This window comes from Chiloscyllium punctatum, chromosome 7 (assembly GCF_047496795.1).
Source record: "Chiloscyllium punctatum isolate Juve2018m chromosome 7, sChiPun1.3, whole genome shotgun sequence".
Classification (NCBI taxonomy): Eukaryota; Metazoa; Chordata; class Chondrichthyes; order Orectolobiformes; family Hemiscylliidae; genus Chiloscyllium; species Chiloscyllium punctatum.
The window spans coordinates 79,593,624-79,613,275 of NC_092745.1; the positions used below are offsets into that span (position 1 = coordinate 79,593,624).

Here is a 19,652-nt window from a genome sequence, read left to right on the forward strand (position 1 = left end):
TCTTATTAATTACCAATGTAGTCTGTATGTCATGAGATCACCAAATTGCTTATTGATTTATTGGAAATTGTTTTGAAAGACAAACAGTAGATTTTGGAAAGTAATGTGTCACAAACCCAAAACCATTGAGGTTTATCTTGTGCTCTATTTCTTGAATTTATGGAAACCCGTTAACTCTTTAATTTAAGCAATATTGGCCTGTTTTCCTTAAAGTATTCTCTCTTGCTCTCTCTGTTTCCAATTAAATCTGTCATTCTGGCCTAAATCTCAGCAGAAAACCACTGAGCCACTATTAGCTGCACACTCTGACAGTGAGTTGCTATATATAATCAGCACAAGTTAACATTCCTTTCACACTCAACTATCAATCTCTCCTGATGAATGATTATGCCAGAACGTCAATATTTTCTTTTCCTTACAGATCTGCCCTGACATGTTCAACATTTCCAGCATTTTATGCTTTTGTATCAATCTGAGGTGTCAATAATTTCAGAATTCAGCATCAATACTGTAAAAAAAATTGCTCCCAAGTAATTCATTAACAGTTGTTGTGTATGACTCCAAAGGATAGTGAGCAGCACTAATTTTATGGAGCAGATGAACATCACAGCCTGCAACTGTTCCTACTGAGTCTGAATGGTAGGAAAGGGAATATTTTACATTGAATGTTGACCCGGATACAAATACACATTGTACATTGATCAAATTCACAGATGGTAGGAAGCCAGGGGAGCAGTAAATCAGAAAAAGCAGCTAAAGAATTACAACAGGACACTGATAACACATCCAAGAGGTACAACGTTCACAGATGAATTTTAATGGTGATTAAATATAAAAAGGCTTGCACATTAGAAGAAAATAGCTGGAGATACTTAATGAATGGTGTTGAGTTAGCAAGTGGTGAAACTAAAAGATGTCAAAGAACGATAGATGCTTAAGTCTGACCATGCTAATGGTTTTTTTTTTGCTTTTTGTTAAGTCATACTTTCTGCTAGTGAAGAAAGTTACAAAGCTTCTATAATATTAAAAACAAAAGTAATTATGTACAATTTGCTAGCAGGCCGATTGTAAAGATAAATGCCTCTGTAGGTATGTTAAGAACTATAGCACCCAATTTTAAGTTGTTCCATATTTTTACAATCCTAACCAAAATTTGTCTGTTAGCTTTACTAGTACAGGCAAGTTGACTTTTGGAGGACCATGCATGGTGGCTCAGTAGTGAGCACTGCTGCCTCACAGCGCCAGGGACCTGGGTTTGATCCAGCCTCGGGTGACTGTCTGCATGGAGTTTGCACATTCTCTCCGTGTCTGCATGGGTTTCTTCCAAGTGCTCCGGTTTCTTCCCACAATCCAAAGATGTTCAGCTTAGATGAATTAGCCATCTAAATTGCCAACAGTGTTCAGGGATGTGCAGGTTAGGTGCATTAGGCAGGGGTAAGTGAAGGGTAGGGGAATGGGTCTGGGTGGGTTACTCTTTGGAAGGTCAGTGTGGACTTTTGGGCCGAAGGGCCTGTTTCCACACTGTAGAGATTCTAATTCTAAAATTGTAAGGTAGCATATCAATTCTAAAAATTGAGAAAGACAAATAGGCTTAAATAAACTCAGTAAGGGGCAGATGTTTTTCCTCCATTTGGGCAAGTGGTGGACAAATTCATACAGATGGACAATGTATCAGTTTGTTGGCACCAACATGTTCCAAGGCTGTTTTCCTAGAAATGACATCAGCGAGGAATGTTTGTGTGTGCACGTGTGTGAGGTTCACTTCCATTGTGGTGACTCAACTACTTTTCAATTTAAATTTTATAAAGTTGCTGTGAGAGCACTTCAAGATATGGTTGGCTTCTTTTCTCCATAACTTCTGCATCTAAGCTGTTTCTTACTGAATGACAACTAGCCTCCAGCCACTAATTGGCTACTTCAGGGAAAAGCATTCTCAGGTGACTGTTCCCCAACTGTGGAGGGTTGGGACCTGAAAGCTCATGTAGGGTGGCATAAAGAAGACTGTGACTAAAATTAGCCAGGAGAAAGGATTAAAATAATGACAGCGGATGACAACAAATCAGACCAAACCTCAAGCAGAACTAGGTGGATAAAAGTGACAAAAGTAATAAGTGACAACTTTGCTAAGTTTAATTAATGACCGACAAGTATCATTGTTGCAATTAATTATTGACATATATTTTGTATATTTCAGATAATCAACCATACATAGCTTAAAATTTAATTCTCAAACAGTTTTCCCTCTAATGTTCCTTCCTGCTGTGCAGACCATGCTGGAGGTGGAAGCCATATACTGACCTCCTGATTGATGTGCTCAGAATTCCCCAAGCTTGGCCATGCATCTTAAAGGATATGCTGTCCACAAATCTAAGGGCATTCATCTTGTACCAAAGTATTTATAATCTCACTTGTATATGGAAGTGTTTAATATAGAGTTGCAGTGCCTGTATGCCCATTGCAGCTTTGTTGCTGTACCAGGAATTCTATACGAGGACTGATGAGAATTTTCAAATAGTTGCTGGTTTGACAAAAAGTACTTTGGTAAGAGACCAAAATAAAATTACACATCCCTATCCAATAGCACAGAATAGACAATGCAAATTCATCTTTAAGATCCCATCATCTGTGTTTATGAGTTGCTATCCCCCTGTTTGATATTCACATAATTTAAACTCATAGTGTATAAATGTCAGAGTTTAAGATTTAATTACGTCAGCCTTGTCAAACCCGATGATTTGCATAGCTAAGGTTAGACAGACGTATTGTACAATATTTCTCAACTGTAGCAGGATTTAGGGTCGAGTTTTAAGGTGGTATTAAATTTGCATATATTCCATAAATCCAAAGTTCAGGCCCATTCCACTGACAACTACCATGTTTATAGGAAAGTAGGAATTATGTAATTTTAAAATGTAGTTAGCCTTCTACTAGTCTGGTGGTTGCATCATGTTTGAATGGGGTTGTGATGAATCAAAACATTCCATTACTGACAACCAGTATACAACAGACTCAGGTTTGACACAAGAAAACACATTGGTACAGGGCTTTGGGAACTGTGAATCCAGAGTCTCTTGATCCTTTGAACCATCCCACACTTCCCATATGTTATATTTCAAATTACTCATATATTATATTCTAAAATATTCATTTTTGAAAATCTATCAACAATGCATATGAATGAACTGTCTATCTGCCTCCCTAATGGGCCTATTCTACAGACTGATCACTCACTTAAACATTGTTTCCACAGATTTGGTTGATTCAAACCCCATTCAAGTACACGCTCTATCCTCTGGCCCTATCATTTTGGATGAGATATCATGTTTATACTGTTTCTTGTGAACCCAAAACAGCAATCATATTATCTCTCAACCATCTTTTTTCCAGTGAGAAAGTGCACAGTTTACATAATTTTTAAATCCTCAATCTCCTTTGGTTTCTCTCCTTTGCAATAGTTATGGTTGTTCTCTAAATAGTCTTTCAATAGCTGAAATGCTCAATTACTGACCAGAATTGAACACAGGATTCTACCTACCGGCACAGTAATGGCTTCTGACAGGCAAGGCACCTTCACTAATTCTGCTCAATATTGACCTTTCAGTACATCTCAACATCTACCTGTTTTACTCGTTGTTGGAGTATATCCCACAACTTATCATATCTAAAGAAAACAAAAGTTCAGCTCCTTATTAATTATGATTAGTTGTAAGTCAAGCATCCAAAAACATTAAAGCAGATCAAACTTTGGATGAAAGCTGAAGACAGGAAACTTTATAGCAACATAACTGAAGACAAATTATGCATGAAGTCAGGTTCCAGTTTCTTAAATATCTTGCAATTGTATTACGTCCGAAGTTGCTGCAGCAACACTAGTCTCTAATTGCAATGATGTTATTTTGTAGACCATCATAAATGCAGTCAGCAAGAATTGAGAGATTGGCAGTAGTTTTCCGTGGACCTGGCAAAGGTTATGAGTGCAATAACTCTGGTCCATGAACTGTATTTTAACACAATATGTGAATCTTACCAGAAACCAGTGAATTGCCAGTTTAATTGGAGTATTCCGCTCTGCAATGCCTGGCGTGTTTTCTCACATGCTTGTGCTAAACCCACCCCACTAACCAGGTACTATGTCCCTATGGTGCTTCTCTCATGTGATGCTAGCTGGATTCTACCACCCACTGTAGGTAGATGTCCTTGCTACTGCTAGGATAACCCAGAATACATGGCACCAGTGCTATCTCTTGAAGTCTAGTTGTGCATCCAGACAAGTGTCTGCCATTCAGAGTTGCTTTTCATTTGTCAATGTTTTGGCACAGAAGCCACTAACCAATGCCTGTCATGGCACAGACATATGACTAATAATTTCTTGCACATACAACTACACATTCCTTTCCCATTCACTGTTTAAGCCCCAGGCCACACAACTCACTTTTCCTTAGACACATTCCCTCTTACAACCCTCTGTGTCACTGCTACTCTTACCTCAATGCTGACTGTAGTCCAGCATCTTAATATTCAATGTGGAAGAGTTGAAACCGTTCAAAATAATTACCTTTATTCACCAACATCAACATCACCAATGTGAACAGAAATCAGACAAACAAGCTGCATTTGCCTCTCCACACAGGAACAAATTACTTACATGCCGAGCACCAATAATTTTATAGACAATAAATGATCACTGCATCCAGCTCTCATGTCTTGGAACTGGCTGTTAATTATCCCCTGTCTCACTATAGTGCCTCATGCTGCTGCGCTCTATCATGCAGAAGATGATGTTTCTCCTACTGACATGTCCTCATCCTCAGAAGACTGCTCCTGCCCTCCCAATTTGTCAACATCTATCACATCCTTTCTTTGCCTGTTCCATTGTTCACAGCACAGCATATTCTTCTGGAGTTTATACAACACCACCTCCAGACCAGTACAAGGAGTGGAATTTCATCTTCTGGAGGCCTAACATATGCTCCATCATGGCCCTGTTCAAAGGATGGGCTACACTATAGCTGCACTCAGTCTCAGTCAGGGAAATCCATAACAGAGTCATCAGCCATGCTCATAGACGGTAGCCCGTGTCTTCCAGTGATCATCCTTGCAAAGCATCAGCGCCCACAAATACAATGGAAATCATGAGAGTGCCTCACGTATATAGGCAGTAGGGCAGCTCCTAACGTATCAGACACAGATTTCCAAGATGTGGTACCAATGATCACAGACAATTTGCACATTGATAGAATGGAAGCCTTTTTTGTTGGTGAACCCCGTGGGCCTCTCAGTATATGTGTGTACAGTCTAGAGTGCTCTGCGGCCTGAGGGAAGTCAGGGATGTTACCAAAACTTATTGCCCGGGCCGCAGCAAATTGTTTTGGTAACAGCCTCGATACATTATTGGGTGGATAATTGAGAGATCCCATAGAGGTTCCCAATGACTCCTTCGAAGGAGCCAGTCACAGAAGTTCAAGAAGTTGTCACCTCGAAGCCACTGGGATAGGATGGCCACCATCTCTCCAGGTTACAAGTCCAACTCTGGACCCTGGCATAGTCCTGTGACAGTATCTGAGCCATCCTCAGTCTGCACTGACACTGCACCTCGCTATCCGGAGGAAGTGGTTCTAAGAATGATAGACTCTGGCCTTCCTCTACCACCTGTCCATTCCAAGGAGACCTCCAGCTGCAGCCTTTTGATCAGAATTTTCACCCCATACAGCCATACATGTGTTACCATAAGACCACAAAAAAAGGACCAGAAGTAGGCCATTTAGTCCCTTGAGCCTGCTCCGCCATTCAGAAGAATTGTGGCTGATCCAACATTCCTCATGTCCACTTTCCTGTCCTTCCCCCTGTAACCCTTGATTCCCCTCCTGGTCAAGACTCTATCTATCCCAGCTTTAAATATCCACAAGAATTGAATAGGAAGGGTTTGGAGGGAAATGGGACGGGTGCTGGCAGGTGGGACTAGATTAGTTTAGGATATCTGTTCAGCATGGACGAGTTGGACCGAAGGGTCTGTTTCTGTGCTGTACATCTCTATGACTCTATGATTCTGTCCCCACAGCATTCTGTGGAAAGGACTTCCAAAGATTCACAACCATCAGGGAAGAAATTCCTTCTCAGCTCACTCTTAAGTTGGTGCTCCTTTATTCTGAGACACGGCCTTCTGGTCCTAGACTCTCCCAGGAGGGGAAACATCTCCTCAGCATTTACCCTGTCAAGGCCCTTAAAAATTCACCATGGTTAAATAAGATAATCTCTCATTGTTCTAAACTCCAGTAAGTAGAGTCACAACCTGTTTACCCTTTGCTCATAAAACAATCCCTCCATGACACATACACGATGGTATGATTACAGATGACTTCATGTGTAATGCACAAATGGATGATGCATGCAATTGCCTGCAAGGGTCTTCTATCACTCAAGAATGGAGCCTGTGTTTTGGTCCAGAGGAAAAGAACTGACTCTGCCCATTTCACATGTTATCACAGCCATCTTCCAGTCATAGATCACATTTAGTAACGGAGAGCTATGGAACCTCACACTTAGCACTGAGAGTCCTAGACTCAACCAGGCCTTAGGCATCACCCCGTTTCCCCCCACCACCCCCAAACCCCTCCCCTGCCTTCCCATGCCCCCAAACCTCCATGCCCCTTTCTAACTGGCACTCATGGGGTAGTTGGATCATTACTGTTGGATGTTGAATCATTATTCATCCCCACATGTTCCCAGCCGCTATCAGGAGTTATCCTTATCTTGAGTCCAATCCATACAGTTTGTCCTGTCCATTATCTGATGCACATTCTTCTTGCTGAGGCCATATGGAGAACTCACTATCTACAACACCCCAACTCACTGCATCCCATGTAGTTCTAGCTCCCTTCCCCATTTTATATACCAAATTTCACCATTAAACTAGCTTTGTCCCCTCTCAGCATTCATAAATGGTGCTCTTAATCCCCAGCATTGATTCTCCCTGCTACCCACCTCTATTTTGATGCTAATTGGAAAGACCCCCTGGACAAACTGTGGCCTAACATCCTACATCCTACACTCCCTCTCCCCCAATCAGCTTGGATGAACATCCTTGATTGATGACTGACCAGTCCCCTGAACGTTCTCTATCCAGGTCTATAGGTGATAATTCCCTGACTAGACATACTGGACCTGCTGAACTGACCATTGTCCACTCTCCAGACTGTAAGGAGACAGAGCACCTAACAATACTGTGACAAGTCCCTGCAATGTCAGTGGTTGCTGGTCCTGACTGACTGTACAGCGGGGCAGCCCCCTTAACTTTTCTACCCTTTGACTATAAGACATAACCATTTGGGTGATGCACATGCAATATGTTTGCAATATAGGCTGCTGGACCAACCTGTAGGTGACAGAATGTCATACCGATGTCCTGTATAGCAATATGTTCAACCCCCTTGATGTGTTGACAACCATGACAATCTACATAGCTCTGTGTCTGCACTAAAAGCAAGTCAAGGCAGAATAATTGTACACTTTTAAGTTTTGATTGAAGGCCAAAACACACAAAGACCAGACAAGGCAGGGACGCTATGAGCATCCTGACAGGCACGAAGTAAGTTTACACCAAGGGAGTGAGTAGCTCTGAGATGCAGCCTTGGTGAATCTGTGAGCTGACTGCCTGTCTCTGTTGGCAAAGTGTCCCTTGCAATAGCATTGTAATGAGATGTGCTGGTGCACTGCAAAACGCAGAAATGAAGTACAGAAGTAGATCAGAATTGGGTCATGATGATGCAATGTGATTAATATGTGTCAGATGCCAATGACCATGGATGTAGGATGCATGCAGTCTCTGCTCATGGAGCACATCCTCAGATGTTGCTCCTGGGTGTCTGAGATGGAGGCTTGGAAAAGCAAACGCCCAGTAAGTGGGAGAATGGCAGTCTGCATATAATGAAGTGAGATCAGTCATATTGAGGATGATAATGAACAATAGTCCCTGTCAACAGTTTTCTCACCACTCACCTGTGAGAATCCTGTCTTCATTTCCAGTACTTGGTTAGAAAATGTGACCTTTTGGTCTTGATGTTGAGAAGAAGCTTGTTCAAAATCTCATCTGATTTTCACAAAATGTTTCATTGCCCATGTCAGTCAGTGGCTGGGAAGAATGCTGTCCAATAGTACTTACAATTGGTAGCATCCAAAACCTAAATTAATTACCAGGATTAAATAGAGAAAACCAATTTTGTCTTTGTATTTACCATTGCTTTTTATTTACTGCCATGTACCTTACAAATGGAGAGCTTGGGTTTCGTAGTAAATTAATCTCAACTGAAAATCAAAGACCTTGCCCTCACTCTTACTGATGGTTTTGTTCTAGACAGTGATTCACTTTCAAGGGCTGGTCAACAGTTTAAGCATACTGTATCTACAATAAAGCAGATCGGGAAATCAATTATTAACATTGGTTCTTGTCATATACAAGAACTAGAGCGTAATATGATCCTAGGACAAAATGGCACATAATCAAAGTAAATGTTGAATATAAAACTCCCACCTTATTTGAAGAGATTTTGATTCAAGCATAAAATTGAAGATTGAAAACATGGATCGATAATTTAAAAGAGGTGTCTCTATAATTATTGCAAAAGAAGAACTATTAATTTAAACAATTCTAAGGCTTTAATATAAATAATGAAGGTTTTCTAGAAAAGGGAGTAATATTTACATATCAGGTAGGAGATGGGTGATTGTGATCTTTCAGCCCACTTTCCACCTTCATTTTCATTTAAGTCAAGGCTGCCTCTGTTTCTGCCTGCCAATGTAAGTTACCCCTAATGTGTTAAAACAAAACTAGACTGGAAAGCAAAAGTATTTATTAAATAATTTATTTAGCTGCCATATTAGTTACAACTTACATAAATAACATCTGAAAACATAACTGAGATACGAGTTTGTAACTGCCTAAGTCTTTTATTTGGAAATTTAAGGCCTGAGAGAAGTCAATAGATGTTATTAGCAAACTGTTCCAGATATGGATGTGTTGAGATCAAGAATCACTTCAATAGATTTGGAGACCTGAGACAATTGAACATCATTGAAGCATTTCTTCAAATTACTTGTAGGAAGAAAGTACAAAGGATATAATTATAAATAATCAATCCAATATAGAAACAGGGAAATTACCAAAGCTTGACAAATGTAAATGGTTCAAACTGCTAAATTAAGTGTTTATCAACTATACTTTATGCAACTTACAATTTTAAATAATCAATTAGTTTTTAAATGCTACTTTAAAGCAGCCATATCTATTAATATATTACTTCATACTTAGCACACTGGGACAGTAAAAATATGAAGATTTACAAAAGAGGGGAAGTCTTATTAGCAACAATTTACATGTCCTTAGATGGGTTTAAAGATACCAGATAAAATATTTGCAGAAAGTCTTGGGTAATTGATATTGCTACTGGTTATGCATGAGACTGTTTCTTTTTATTTAAATAAATAACACACAACTTTGAGCTCTTTATTTAAGAAGGAATGTACTTGTATTAGAGGAAGTTGAGAGGAGGTTCATGAGGTAGATTCCTGGGCTGAAGGACTTCTTTTATGAAGAAATGTTCAACAGGATGGGTTTATGTCCTTTGAGTTTTGAAGACCAAGGGTAATCTTATTGAAACATTGATTGAGGAGATGTAACAGGCTAGATGCTGAGAGGATAATCTCATCTCAAGGGGATGTTTAGAACTAGGAGGCATATTTTCAGGGTGAAGGGTCTCCATTTAAGATGGAGTTGAGAAGGAACTTCCTCTGTAGAGGGTCTTTAGATCATAATCAGGCCACTGAACTTATAACCCAGAAGCTCAGGTTAATGCTGAGGATATGGTTCAAATCCCACCATAGCAGCTGGTTGATTTTAATTTCAATTGATAAATCTGGAATTGGAAGCTATTTTTCAGTATAGATACAAGAATATCTATAAAGATCAAAAAGACCCATTAAAACCTATCTGGTCCACTAATGTCCTTTAGGGAAAGACACCAGTGATTCTTAACTTGTTTTGCATACATATGACTCTAGACCTATGGTAATGTATGTTATTCTTCACTGTCCTCTGAAATGGGCTTGCAAGCAGTTAAAGATTGGCAAGTAATGCCCAAATCTCATGAAAGAGTTCATACAAAGAAAGGCAGCGTCAAAAGGTGTGAGGAATACAGAAGAAAGTGGATTTGAGAACACAGTCAGATCAGCCATAATCGAATTGTATAATGGAACATGAATCCGGGGCAGAATGGACTATTCTTGCTCCTATTTCTTAAATTTTTTTCAAGGACTAGCATGTTATAACCCAGATGTTGGAATTGAATAAAGGCAGATGGATGCCGGTGGTCAAGTTGCAGTTCATTATAAAGATAGTAATTAATTCTTAAGAAATCATATGAGCAAATTAAATGCTGTGTCATTATTTAATGGCAAAATTTATAATTCTAACTTGTATAGAAATAATTGGAGATTTAATTTCAGGCTTAGAAAGGATCTGCATATATGTAGCACCATTTATGATCTATGGACATCCTAAAGAGCTTGAGGATTTCACATTTGAAACAGTGTTGAAATGCATAAAATACTGTAGCCAATCTTAGCACAGAATAGGGCCAACAAACTGAAATCAAATAATGTTCAGATAATTTGTTTTATTAAAATGATTTTTGTTGAGGCATAAAAATAGATCAGGACACTGGAGAGAAACCTTATGCCCTTCTTCGAAATAGTGGTCTCAATTTTCCCATTTTTTCATCAAGTGTCTTTATCGGTGAGATTCATGGCAGATGGTGCACCACAGCCCAAAGGGGCTTTTGTCACAATTTTGCTCTTCAGCTCATTAATTATGTGGCTGGCACCTATGTTGGGCAGCCCATGGAATAGTGCAGCAAGACAGGCAGACCCGCATTGCTGCCAACTCTTTGCAACATTCATGCTGCTGATGCTAAATTGAAAGCCCCACTGTGCACCACCCTTGATGCTGCAAGTCACAAACTGCCCTTCATGTTCTGGTCCTGCAAGCTTTCTCCAAAGAAAGGCAAATTATCCCCTGACTTTACCAACAGTGGATAGGGTATTGCTTTCTCCTGCTGACTGGGAAATGAGACCACACCACCAGACACATCAGCCTGGGCCTAGAAAATGGTCACAGTCAGTTGCTAAGTCCCACAGTGCAAGAAAGTAATCAATAATCTTCTGCATTTTGCAAGGGTGGGTGCCAGCTTCTTCTCTCTGCGACCTCATTCTTACAGGGCCACCACTCACACTAATTCTGCCACTGCACACTCCTCTCCACAGGGTTTCTGATTTACAACCCTTACTGTTCATACAACATGTCCACTCACTGGCTCTCATCCACCTCCTCCTCCCAAATTACCAACCCTTTGTGTTTTCTACTCACTCACTGGGGACATCCCATCTGCTTTCCTGCCTCTACATCACCATTGATGCTTCTCCCATCCAGTTACAGCATACTCAATCTTTCTCTTTGAGTCAGGGTAGAAAACTCCCTCATAACCAGACAGAGAGGATAAAGACCAGTGGTGCAGTGGTAGACATGAGACTCCTCACTCCATATAAGGAAAGCCTACGGAAGATAGTGAGGAGAAAAAGCTAATTCCTCATTTGGGGAAGTGGAATGTCCATCAGCAGCAACTGAATGAGCTCCATTGTGCTGTGCTGCACTGCTTTTTCCAATAACACCAATGTTCATTCATTCTCACCCCAATAAAGCTTTTTAGTCTTTCTGCACAAGTACATTAGGGAAATTGTGATGTAGTGGTTTTGTTCAGAGGCTCAGCTTAAAGCCCTGAGGGATATGGGTTCAAATTCCATGGATATTTAAATTCAATCATAAAGAAGGTTTCCAAATTTATTTCTGGGATAGTAGGACTATCATATGAAGAGAGATTGGGCATCTGGGCCTGTATTCACTAGAATTGCAAAGAATGATTGGCGATCTCATTGAAAACTAAACATACTTAAAGGAATAGACAAGTTCAATGCAGGTAAAATGTGCTCCCTGTTGGGGAATCTAAAATGGGAAAACAATTTAAAAATAAAGGCAATGCCACTTTGACTGGGGATGAAAATAAATTATTTTATTCAGATGATTGTGAACCTTTGGAATTCTGTCTTACGGAGAGGACTATGGAAGCTCAGTCTTTGAATATGTTTAAATAGAGATTGGTAATCAGAAATCGATCAATAGTGTACAGGGTATTGGGGATGATGTTAGTTAAAGGAATTGAAGTGGTCAATCAGCTGTGATCATATTGAATGGCATAGCAGGCTCGACAAGCTAAATGGCCAATCTTTTTCCAATGTTCTTACATCCAATTCTTCTCCTATGCTGGCAATAGTGGGGCATATTGAGCCACCTCATTGAGTTATACAGCATGGAAACAGACCTTTTGGTCCAATCAGTCCACTCTGAACATAATCCCAAACTAAACTACTCACAGATCATGTGCTTGGCCCATTCACCTTCAAACATTTCTTATTTATGTACTTATCCAAAAGTCTTTTCAACAATGTAACTATACCTGCATCCAGCACTTCCTCTGGAAGCTCATTCCATTACGAATTACTCTAGTGTTAAAAAGTTGTCCCTCGAGAAAAAGAGCAGCATTAGAGATCATTAGCTCCAACTCTATTTCTGAGGAGGAAGGCACTCAACCCTGCCAGGATGCACTAGTAAAGTTTTTACATGTATCCTCCACCAATTCAGAGACTTTCACCCCAGTGAGTTGGATACCATATGCTGACTGGAACCTTCAGGGCCAACTAACCTCAGCACCATGTCATGTTACTGGCCTGTTGCAGTTACAGCTGCTTTCTCCTGAATGGGGGTGAGGATCTGTAAAGTTCAGATATTTTAAGGTAGGATCAGCTGAAGCTAACAAGTATATAATCATATGAATAAGAAAATATTCATTCAACAACCTAAGAACTCATGGACTGTTGAAGTAACGAGGTTTACAAGTGCTGTGGACTGACCAGGAGTTGGTTGTGGTGTTTTCTTATAACGATATGACAATGAATGAAGTCCAAACCTAGTTCATTCCTTTTGGAAGTGGAGGTTTCAATGAGTTTCTGCCTAATCTCTCAAGCTCAGTGATGCATGGTCTCTCAGATCTAAATGCTCACCATTAGGAGGTTGCTGTCAATTCCCCATTTCATCTGCACCCAGGAGATGTCCCTTTTTTGAGCTCCAGTGCCTGCTACAATCATGCTACACACCTTATATGAGCTGGACTACAAGGCCCTCCCAGAGTGGTCAAGGCTTCAAAAATTAGTCACTCCTTGGAACAAGTCACTAGCATAAAAATTCAGGCCTGATATAAACTTGACAGACATCGGGATTGGATAGCAGCCCATTCCTTCTGAACATAACTCCTTCTCCAGCAGGTGACACAATTATGTGTTGATGGCTTAGGACATCCTTAGCTGCACCTACTTTGGGTTTTGAGAGCTGTGGGGAATAACATTGAGGTTGGTAAATACAGGGACTACCCATTCTCCTCACCCTCCTTGGGGGACATTCAGTTACTGGTTCTCCCACTGGAGGCTGTGTGGCAGGAACTAGAAATTGCTGTTCATTTTGGGTTTCATGACCACCTTAAACGGCACAATTGAACATCACTGACAACTGCCTTGTATACTTACAGTTAAGTGCACCAATGATGCAGTTCTGAAGCTTTGTCCTACAGTATCAGGTATGAAAAGTGTTGCGCCTCACTTAGGTATCAGACTGGAAATCAAGCCCCATAATTCCTAAAGTCATCACAAAAATCAAATATTTTCAAAAATCCCAGAATTCTCCAATTTACCTTTCAGCTTGAAGTTGGCTGAAAGCATGGACAAAGTTACTGTACTTAATAAGAATTAACATTTATTACAAATAAATACACTATAGCTACTTGCAAACAATGATGATATGTTGGCATATAACTCTACCAGATTTCAATCATAGGTCTGATGGCTTTAGAGATCTGATGGCCAACTGATGCAAAATATGTAATAGTCATGATTGCTTGACACCAGACTTAATTTTAATTTCTGCCATAAGAATGACATTTCAATGAGATTCAATTTGCTGGGTGTCACTACACAATGGATGGATGATTAATACAATTGCTGATAGCTCTGGAGTGAATGTAGTAACTGACTCCACCCACTCTGCATTGTCCATTCTGCTCATGACAGCAGAAAATCTCCCAGTATTATGGGATGCCTTATGTCTACCTGAGCATGAACCTCTAGCATCCATTTAGTGAATTATCCAAAAGGTAACACCTCCAATTTTGTAGCACTCTCTCAGGACTCCATTGGAATCTCAGTTAGATATTGCACTCCAAGACACTTGAGAACAATTTGCTGAGATTTTTAAACATTACATATTAATAAGCCTCTGTGTACTTTACATATTATCTTCCATATTATTGACATTCTTTTCATCAGGAAATAAATCATGAATTTTCCATAATACTAATTTGTCTTCTGTTACAAATTCAAACTTTAATCAATTTTGGCAAATATTAAATTAGTTACTTCAATTCCTGTAATAAGCATTTTTATGAATATTGTCAAATTAATTATTTCAGAATTTTCAACATAAAACAAACAGTACTTACAGCTATTTGGCCTAGATCATAACTTGCTCCCACATTTCTAAGCCACAACCCAGGTAATAGCTTCTGGGGCTTAAGTCTGTGATAAGGAGGCTGCATTGTGTGAAAACACAATTCATAAGTGGTCAGAGATTGAATTAGAGGAAGAGGTTGACAATTTCTCTCAAAATAGAGTTCTGAGATGTCAGATCCATCCATTGTCTAAGGATTGTAAACCACTAATACCACTTTCAGGAGAAATATGGTATTTTACACCAGACTCGTACACTGGATTTTGCAGGGTGGCTCTTAAAATCTGATTTATTCAGCTGGTCTACTTTAGAGATTTATCAACAAGTTGCAAAACACATTCGGGGGGATTTCTCTATCACTAGGCCAAATATTGGACAACATTCTATTACAGGGTGAGTGCAAGTTCAGAGAAATGTGTTTGCCATCTAACTGAACTTTATTAAATGCAAATCTGTGCATTTGGGATTGGGTGGAGACATGTAGGGAGAACCAAAAAGAGGAAGAAGCTGATTCTGTGTAAACAACCAATGGCAATGGATTCCACATCATGTTGCTGTCAGAAAAAAAAGCTACTTTGAAACTGTGGAGAAAACAGCGTCAGGCATCTTTCAGTTGGGAAGCTTACATGCCTTAGACTAAATAATAAAGCAGATTTGCACACAAACATCTCTCAAAGAATATAACACATTCTTCAAATTGGCCACTAACGACACTGGAGCTCTTGGGTTGCTGCAAATATACATTACACCATCTTCAGCAATCTACATATTTGACCCTGGTCTTATAAACCTGCTTTGAGTTTAACTGGATACAGCATTGAGCAAATTTATTCCATCTCCCTTGGCGAACCCATCAAATTTATTTCTGGTCATGAACAAGTTTGAAGAATAATGTTATTAGAGAGAGATTTCCCAAAAGAAAATACCAGGCTGCATTTATTAATATCTGCATATGTACTTGTTTAAAATTAAAATTCCTCCAGAAGCACATATCTGGGCTTGTCAACCAATGTATGAAAGTAGGGAGTTCTTTTTGATTTCTCAACTGCTAATCTGAGCAATTCTGAGATCCATTCTAAAAATATTCCATTGGCTTATTCCTGTCATTCCGAGCTCTAATGTGATGCTTTACCTTTCAAGATCCATTGCAGTAACTCACTAAGGCACCTTAAATAACACACTTTGAACCCACAACTTGTATTGCTTGAAGAACAAGGGCAGTGGGTGTAATGGGACATCACCACTTGTAAGTTCCCCTCCAAGTCACACACTATCTTGACTCAGGGAGCTGAAGGCGGCCTCTTATTGGGTTCCCAGAGGTGAGAGGGACAATCTTTTAAGACTGCTCCATGTCTCACAGAGGAACTCCCAGTACCAATGACCATCTTCCATTGACTACTGGAGAATTCATCACTCTAATCACTGAGCTCTGCATGGTTGGCACTAGGTATTAAAAATAAACATACCAGTCTCTTGTACGTACTTCAACATGGAGGTATTTTATCAGTCTCCTCTATTGGTGATGCTGCAAAAGTTGCAGAGCTGTTAACCCTCTGATTGGAGCTGTTAACCCTCAGTGTGGTGGACCGCCATCATTGCTGGAATGGCAGTCCTGGTACTAGCCTTTTATCTGGTTGCCACAGTAAAAACTCTTAAAGGGTCCTGCTCACCACTCCTACAGACCAGCTTTTGGTGCCACTAGTGGAAACACCTACACACTTGTATAAGTCAGCATAATATCTTGACTTTGTCCTGATATCAGTTTGACACACAGTGCTGGTGACTCAAGCTTCATCATAATAAACATCAAAAAATTTCTGGTGCTATTTCTTCTATTTGGAAGTTATGTTTATGCTTCACATTTGTCTTGTCCCAACTTATTTCATCTCACTCTATCATATATCCACTGTACTTTCTTCTTTGTGTATTTATCGAGCAATCTTTAAATGCATTTGTAGGATGCATTTCATTTTCCTTTACGGTGGCAAATTCAATAGTCTAACCAATTTCTGAGTAATGAAGTATCTCCTGAATTGAAATTGTATTTAAAAGTGACTATGATCCTGTCCCTTATTCCCTAATTGTGGAGAGGCAGCACAACTGAGACTTCAAAAGGACTATTATGTGAAAAGGAACAAAGCAGAGTGGCAATGAGAAGACCGGAGAATGCACTCAGCACATTCAGAGAAGAACTTGAAATATTTGTCAGAGAGCTCTGTCCAGGAACTGCACTGATTAAAATCATGGAGGACAAAACCTCCTTGGTACAGTCTCCATGGCAATGCTCCACCAATCACAGCTGATTTCGCAAACCAATCAGTAGCCTTTCCTTATGCAATATAGATTGTTGATCCCTTTCAAATTTGGCAGTCTTGCATCTGTCCTGTTGCGTGTAAGATAAAAAGCTTTGAAACTTCTTCCCCTTCTCTCTTATGGTGAGATTGCACACACCTCCAGCAAGTTACTCACAGGCTTGGAGAGAATTTACAGAACACATGGAAAACCGTTAAATGTATCTGGTATTCAATCCAAAACAAAAATCACTCCAACTTCAGTCAGTCATTGAGTTTCAATATTCAGAATTGATTATGCAATTAACCAACCTAACAAATGCGGGCATGTGCATTTTTGGACTAGGACAACAGACTGAGTTGATGCACAGATGCAACATTTAGGAGAGGAATACTGGAATTGATAGATTCAGAACGAACGAGCTGAGACTCAACCAGCACATGACATTGAACATTGCCCTTGACATCTCTTAGCTGATTTACTTAAAGAATCTTACAGAATTAGACAATCAAGTCATACAGCACGAAAACAGACCCTTTAGTCCAACTAACCCATGCCAACCATGTTCCCAAACTAAACTAGTCCCACTTGCCTGTACTTGGCCCATATCCCTCCAAACCTTTTCTATTCATGTACCTATCCAAAAGTCTTTTAAATTCAACTGTACCCACATCCACCACTTCCTCTGGCAGTTAATTCCACATACAAACTACTCTCTGTGTGAAAAGGTTGCCCCTCAGGTCCCTTTAAATCTTTCTCCTCTCACCTTAAAAATATGCTGCTAATTTTGAACTCCCCTATGCTAGGAAAAAGACCTTTGCTATTCACCTTATCTATAATCCTCATCATTCTATAGATTTCTGTAAGGTCATCCCACAACCTCCTACGCTCCAAGGAAAAAAGTTCCATCATATCCGGCTGTCCTTATTTCACAAACCCTCCAGTCCTGGCAACATCCTGGTAAATTTCTTCTGCACTCTCTCTAATTTAATAATACCCTTCCTATGGTACTCCAAACTTGGTTCCACCAATGTCCTGTACAACTTCAACATGATATTCCAACTCCTATACCCAAAGGTCTGAGCAATGAAGGCAAGTGTGCTAAATATCTTCTTAACCACCCTGTCTACCTGTGATGCAACTCTCAATGAACTATATACCTGAAATCCTGGTCTCTGTTTGATAATACTACCCATTAACTGAATAAGTCCTGCCCAATTTAGTTTTACCAAAATATAATAACTCACATTTTTCCATTTATCACTCATCAACCCATTGGCCCAATTGATCAATGTAATCTTAGTCTAGATTAGAGTGGTGCTGGAAAAGCACAGCAGTTCAGGCAGCATCCGAGAAGTAGTAAAATCGACGTTTCGGGCAAAAGACCTTCATCAGGAATACAGGCAGAGAGCCTGAAGGGCGGAGAGATAAGTGAGAGGAGGGTGGGGGTGGGGAGAAAGTAGCATAGAGTACAATAGGTGAGTGGGGGAGGGGATGAAGATGATAGGTGGAAAAGAAGATAGGCAGGTAGGACAAGTCATGGGCACGGTGCTGAGCTGGAAGTTTGGAACTGGGGTGAGGTGGGGGAAGGGGAAATGAGGAAGCTGTTGAAGTCCACATTGATGCCCTGGGGTTGAAGTGTTCTGAGGCGGAAGATGAAGCGTTTTTCCTCCAGGCGCCTGGTGGTGAGGGAGTGGCGGTGAAGGAGGCCCAGGACCTCCATGTCCTCGGCAGAGTAGGAGGGGGAGTTGAAATGTTGGGCCACAGGGCAGTGTAGTTAATTGGTGCGGGTGTCCCAGAGATGTTCCCTAAAGCGCTCTGCTAGGAGGCGTCCAGTCTCCCCAATGTAGAGGAGACCGCATCGGGAGCAACAGATACAATAAATGATATTGGTGGATGTGCAGGTAAAACTTTGATGGATATAGAAAGCTCCGTTAGGGCCTTGGATGGAGGTGAGAGAGGAGGTGTGGGCGCAGGATTTGCAATTCCTGCAATGGCAGGGGAAGGTGCCAGGATGGGAGGGTGGGTTGTAGGAGGGTGTGGACCTGATCCCACGGAGGGAACGGTCTTTACGGAAGGCGGAAAGGGGTGAGGAGGGAAATATATCCCTGGTGGTGGGGTCCGTTTGGAGGTGGCGGAAATGTCGGCGGATGATTTGGTTTATGCAAAGGTTGGTAGGGTGGAAGGTGAGCACCAGAGGCGTTCTGTCCTTGTTATGGTTGGAGGGGTGGGGTCTGAGGGCGGAGGTGCGGGATGTAGATGAGATGCGTTGGAGAGCATCTTTAACCATGTGGAGAGGGAAATTGCGGTCTCTAAAGAAGGAGGCCATCTGGTGTGTTCTGTGGTGGAACTGGTCCTCCTGGGAGCAGATACAGTGGAGGCAGAGGAATTGGGAATATGGGATGGCATTTTTGCAGGAGGTAGGATGGGAAGAGGTGTAATCCAGGTAGCTGTGGGAGTCGGAGGGTTTGTAAAAAATGTCGGTGTCAAGTCGGTCGTCATTAATGGAGATGGAGAGGTCCAGGAAGGGGAGGGAGGTGTCAGAGATGGTCCAGGTAAATTTAAGGTCAGGGTGGAATGTGTTGGTGAAGTTGATGAATTGCTCAACCTCTTCGCGGGAGCACGAGGTGGCGCCGAAGCAGTCATCAATGTAGTGGAGGAAGAGGTGGGGAGTGGTGCGGGTGTAATTACGGAAGCTGGA

General features: G+C 40.8%; 1 protein-coding gene across 2 annotated transcripts in view; it reads right to left on the reverse strand.

Moving 5' to 3' along the window:
* The window catches only part of negr1 (neuronal growth regulator 1), a 529,129-nt gene that overhangs the window by 39,386 nt on the left and 470,091 nt on the right, over positions 1-19,652 (reverse strand). The gene's annotated exons all lie outside the window — the stretch shown is intronic.